At 45.4% G+C, this 6000-nt stretch overlaps 1 pseudogene; it reads left to right on the forward strand.

Annotated features, from left to right (window-relative positions):
- Nucleotides 1–394: 394 nt before the first annotated feature.
- Nucleotides 395–1047, forward strand: LOC116890903 (annotated as a pseudogene).
- Nucleotides 1048–6000: the final 4953 nt, after the last annotated feature.

The following is a 6000-nucleotide window of genomic DNA, read 5'->3' on the forward strand; positions in this document are numbered from 1 at the left end:
CTTCAAACATTTTAGAATAAATAACCTATTTATATACTTATTTATTTGTGTAAGCACACACAGCTATGTACAGAGTTAGAGGACAACTGGCAGTTGTCAGTTCTTTCTGCCATTTTCTCAGGGATTGGACTTAAGTCATTTGTCATGGTGGCAGACACCTTTATCCTGAGCCAGGCTTTCTTGGTGAACCTGGAGTTCACCAATTGGGACCAGCAAGCCTTCAGAATCTTAGTTGTCTACACCTCCAGAGCTGGAACCATACAAGTTGTGCTGCCATGCCTAGCTTGCTTCTATATAATTAAGAAATATTTGTTTTCAAAAAAAAAAAAGAACAACAACAACAACAACAAAAAAGAAATATTTGTTTTGTGTCTTTGCCCCATCGACTGCAAGAATGAAGACCATTCTCAGCCATCAGACTGTCGACATTCCAGAAAATGTCAACATCACTCTGAAGGGCGCACAGTCACTGTGAAGGGCCCCAGGGGAACTCTGAGGAGGGACTTCAATCACATCAGTATAGAGCTGAGTCTTCTTGGGAAGAAAAAGAAAAGCTCCGTGTTGACAAGTGGTGGGGTAACAGGAAGGAACTGGCCACTGTCAGAACCATCTGCAGTCATGTTCAGACCACGATGAAGGGTGTGACACTGGGCTTCCGTTACAAGATGAGGTCTGTGGATGCTCACTTCCCTATCAACGTCGTTATTCAGGAGAATGGGTCTCTGGTTGAAATCCAAAATTTCTTGGGTGAAAAATACATCTGGAGGGTTCGGATGAGGACGGGTGTTGCTTGTTCTGTCTCTCAAGCCCAGAAGGATGAGTTAATCCTTGAAGGAAATGATATTGAACTTGTTTCAAATTCAGCGGCTCTGATTCAGCGAGCCACGACAGTTAAGAACAAGGCTATCAGGAAGTTTTTGGATGGCATCTATGTTTCTGAGAAGGGAACTGTGCAACAGCCTGATGAATGAGACCTCAGTTTCCTGGCTCCAGAAACAAGATCCTGATCACAAGTACAATTTGGGCTCTATGGGAACAATAAAAGACTTATATATTGAGAAAAAAAAAAGAAATATTTGTTTTGAGACAGATTCTCTGTAATTCTGGGTGTCCTAGGACTCACTATGTAGACCAGATTGGCCTCGAATTCACAGAGATCCACCTGCCTGTGCCTCCCTGGTTCTGGGATTAAAGGCATATGCCACCATACCTGGCCTATGCCCAGTTTTGGGTGTGGGTGAGGGGATCTGGATTTGGGGCCTCATGTTTGAATAGCATCTGCTGTCTCCATTATGTTACATTGAAATATATAACTATTACAATATAACGGTCAAGTTTTGGACTAAAAACCATGGAAGAAATGAATAGCACGTCTTTGAGTGGATGGGTTTTGTGTTTACCTATCTTGATGGTGACTACTGACACGAAAGACAATTCAAGTCACTTCCTGCTGTGATTCTAGACCTGTATTAGTGTCCTTTCCTTACAGCCTCCTGTACTCTGAGGAAAAGAATGGAGACCTGTCTTCCTGAAGTATGTGTGGGATAACTGGGTGGAACTAAGAGGCTTAACCCTAGCTTTCCTAAGGTCCTACATTCCACAAATAAAGAGATTATCCTCTCCATTCCTCACAGATGCCATTTTGATTCTGCAAAGTTCTCGTCTTTAGTCCCACGGGCAGTGAAATAATTTCCCAGTTGAAACAGCCCAGTCTAACACTCTCTTTTCTAAAGGGATTAGAGTTTGTTCTAATAGCAGGATGATTCATATGTCTAATTGCTAAGAGGGTTGAATGTGCTGCCCTTAGTTCTCAGTATAATTTCTCAGTGCTCAGTTCTGTGAGGGAACAGAAGGCGGGGCCAATGGGCTCCATCTGTGTCCCGATACTTAAGATGAAAGCATTCAGGGAGTGTGTGGGGGGGGGGCAGCAGAAGGGCTCTTTAGTTTCTCCTCAGCATAAGGGAGCAGGCACGGAGATGGGAGGCACTGAGGCCTTGGACCTTCCAGAGGTCAGACCAGCACTTTGGGGACTTTTTACTGAATGCCAATTTCTCCTAATTTCGCCGTTTCACATGTCTCCCTGACTATAGCTATCGCTATAGCTTTGACTGTAGTCTTTTGAGTCCATCCTGTATTTTCTACCGAGTTCTGCTGATCTTGCAGGAAAATACAGAGTTGGACAGGGAATTTCAGACAGCTTTCCTTATTTACAGAATAAGCAATTGAAGGGTGGTATAATTCAGAGTTTCCCCTGGGCTGGGTGTGGTGGTGCATGCCTTTAATCCTAGCTCTTGGGAGACTGAGGTATATGGATGTCTGAGTTTGAGGCCAGCCTAGTCTATGTAGTACCTGAACGTAGTACATAGTGCTGTGTAGAAAAACCCTGTCTCTACATATACACAATGGAATACTACTCAGCTATCAAAAACAACGACTTTATGAAATTTATAGGCAAATGGATGGAACTGGAAAATATCATCCTGAGTGAGGTAACCCAATCACAGAAAAACACACATGGTATGCACTCATCGATAAGTGGCTATTAGCCCAAATGCTTGAATTACCCTAGATGCACAGAACACGTGAAACTCAAGAAGGATGACCAAAAATGTGAATGCTTCACTCCTTCTTTAAAAGGGGAACAAGAATACCCTTGGCAGGGAATAGGAGGCAAAGATTAAAACAGAGGCAGAAGGAACTCCCATTCAGAGCCTGCCCCACATGTGGCCCATACATATACAGCCACCCAATTAGACAAGATGGATGAAGCAAAGAAGTGCAGGCTGACAGGAACTGGATGTAGATCTCTCCTGAGAGACACAGCCAGAATACAGCAAATACATAGGCGAATGCCAGCAGCAAACCACTGACTGAGAACAGGACCCCTGTTGAAGGAATCAGAGAAAGAACTGGAAGAGCTTGAAGGGGCTTGAGACCCCATATGAACAACAATGCCAACCAACCAGAGCTTCCAGGGACTAAGCCACTACCCAAAGACTATACATGGACTGACCCTGGACTCTGACCTCATAGGTAGCAATGAATAGCCTAGTAAGAGCACCAGTGGAAGGGGAAGCCCTTGGTCCTGCTTAGAATGAACCCCCAGTGAACGTGATTGGGGGGAGGGCGGTAATGGGGGGAGGATGGGGAGGGGCACACCCATATAGAAGGGGAGGGGAAGGGGTTAGGGGGATGTTGGCCCAGAAACTGGGAAAGGGAATAACATTCGAAATGTAAATAAGAAATACCCAAGTTAATAAAGATGGAAAAAATATAAAAAAAAGAAGAAAAACCTTGTCTCAAAAAACAACAAAAAGCTCTGAGGCCATTTTTAAAACTCTGCTCTACCACGTGTTTGAACCTCTTCAGGCCCTGTTTGTATTGATTTTCTTCCTAAGCCGTTGGAGGTATAATCTGCAAGCCAATCTTCCTAGAGAATCCTCACAGCATCTGTCCTCATCTGCACAGTGAAACCAGGCCTGCGAGACACTAATGGAGTCCCCTAATCTTCACAGCATCCGTCCTCATCTGCACAGTGAAACCAGGCCTGGGAGACACTAATGGAGTCCCCTAATCTTCAGTCAACATGGTGAAGGGGACGGTGAAGGGGGAAGTTAGTGCACCAGAGCACTTCTAAGCTCCATTCCCAGCGTGGGACTGGTTCTGGTAACCCACACCTGTCAGTCTGGTCCCCACCAATTTCTCTTATACCTCAGACATCCCTGATGTCTCCCTTCCAGGAAGTGCACTAATTCCCTTCTCACCTCATCAATAAATGGAAAGATCACGGTGAGAAGCACCTTCAGCCTCAGAGGTGGGACTCTTCCTTTGGAAGCAATATAATGATTTAAGATCCTATCATTTGAAGTGATGTAAACTTAGAGGGGAGCGGGACCCTGTGCATCTCAATGGCCTGAAGAAATGATTGGCCAGCAGGAAGATGCTGGACCGATTGGCCAGACATGCACTCTGGAAGCTCCCGGTCAGCCAGTGAAAGTGCATAGTGTTTGAGGTGGAACAGGAGGAGGAGGAGCTACTCCTGCTCTGGGTCTCCTTGTCTCTACCTTTTTTGAATTGGATATTTTCTTTATTTACATTTTTCTACCTTTTGGAGGTCGCAGAAAGGACAAGGTCGAAGATGGATAACGGGAGGGAGAAATGAAAGGGTGTGGCTTGTTTTCAACTGATAATGGCTGCCCAAATACCTTCTAAAAAGGTTGTCCATTTTTATTGGTGACAATAGAGACAGCCATTCTTTTTTCCCATGAGAGTTGTGACACAGCGCCACCCTCTTGGCCTACCAGTGAGTCTGTATAAGCCCTGTACTGGTGTCATTGAAGGTCACTGTATGCTGTAGGAAGGTGGTCTTCAGATCAGTTTCTTTTAAGTCCAGGTTTTTTTTCTTTTCTTTTTTTTTTAAACTTCATTGATTTTTAATTTTTTTGGTGTGAATTTTACATCATGCGCCCAAATCCCATTTATGCCTCTGTCCCTCTGTATTTGCCCTCCACCCTTGTAACCTCCCTTCCCAAAGGAAACCACCACCGACAACCAAAAACCAAAACCACCATGCCCTGGAATCTGTAGTGTGTTGGTGTGTCGTGGTGTGTCAACAGTATACTGTTTTGCCCCAGCGGCTCTGTGGTTTGAGGCCTCTGGCTTCTGCTACGCCATCAATACTGGATCCTCAGGAGGATCCTCTAGGATATCTGTTGTTGCCCTGGGTCATAGGGATCCTGCAGCTTTGGTCCTGCAGGTCCGGCCCCTTAGTATCCAGCCGTTCACAGGGGGAAAACACGGGGGTAGGGCAACTCAAAGTCCTGGATCTGGGCCTGAGTGGTAGCTGAATTAGTTCTTCAGCCTGCCAGCTCTCCGGTGCCACCAGGGCCAGGTCTTCTGCTTTGCCCAGGCAAGGGGTGGGACCAACTCTCCCATGCTCAGGTCCTCTCTCACATATTCATGCTACCAGAGCCAGCTCTAGTCTGACCCCCAGTGGAAGTTGCATGGCCAGCTCTCCCAAAGGCCGCAGCCATCACGGGGCAGGACCATTCTGAGTTTAGGTCAGTAGGGGGAGCTAGCTAACCTCTGTCCCTGATGGGGCTGGTGAACGGTATCTAGGTTACCCAATGGCTTGATTTAAAGAACTGGATAAGGTCAGTCTTAGCTGCTTGCCTGCCTTCCTTCCTTCCTTCCTTCCTTCCTTCCTTCCTTCCTTCCTTCCTTCCTTCCTTCCTTCCTTCCTTCCTTCCTTCCTTTTTTCTTTCCTTCCTTCCTTCCTTTTATATTTAGATTTCGGAGACAAGTACAAAGAGAAAAGATTATTCTGTCAGAATACTGCCACTAATGAGGAATAACAGAATAAAGATGAAAAATTCAATCTCCTCAGCGGTAAAACTCATGAAGTCTCCTTGGAGTCAGCTGAAGATCCCTTTGCCCACTCCAGGGGTAGTTTAAGAGGTCAGAGCTATCTGAAAAAATTCTCTTGCTCTCTCAAACACCACGAAGCTGAGGGGGATCCCTTCCTGAAATAAAGGAGAAATAAATCAGTTTGGGATTTCTACCATGCCCAGACACACACACACTTATTCCAGGATTGGGGAGGGTCTGGAAGCTCAGCCATTTTTCCTACCTTTTCATGGTCAGTAGCTCTTAGAAGAAATCCTTGACTCTAAGACCCCCAAATGGTACTGTATGGGGGTCAGGATCTGGTTCCTTTTCTTTGCCAATTAAAGAATTAAAGGCAGGACCAATCTTGAGCACAGCAAGTAACAGCAGTGAGAATTTCAGACACATCAGACGTGAGGTTAAAAAGTGTGACTGAAGGCAAAGATGCACACAGCAAGGCTTACGTAGCAACCCCTTCCAGAGCACAACGGGTTTTTAAAAGCTGAGGTTCACATGATCACTTCATTAGATGCCGAGAAAGCATTTGACAAAATTCAACACCCCTTCATGATAAAAGACCTGGAAAGAATAAGAACTCAAGGCCCATACCTAAAC

The sequence above is a fragment of the Rattus rattus genome, chromosome 2 (genome assembly GCF_011064425.1).
Source record: "Rattus rattus isolate New Zealand chromosome 2, Rrattus_CSIRO_v1, whole genome shotgun sequence".
Classification (NCBI taxonomy): domain Eukaryota; kingdom Metazoa; phylum Chordata; class Mammalia; order Rodentia; family Muridae; genus Rattus; species Rattus rattus.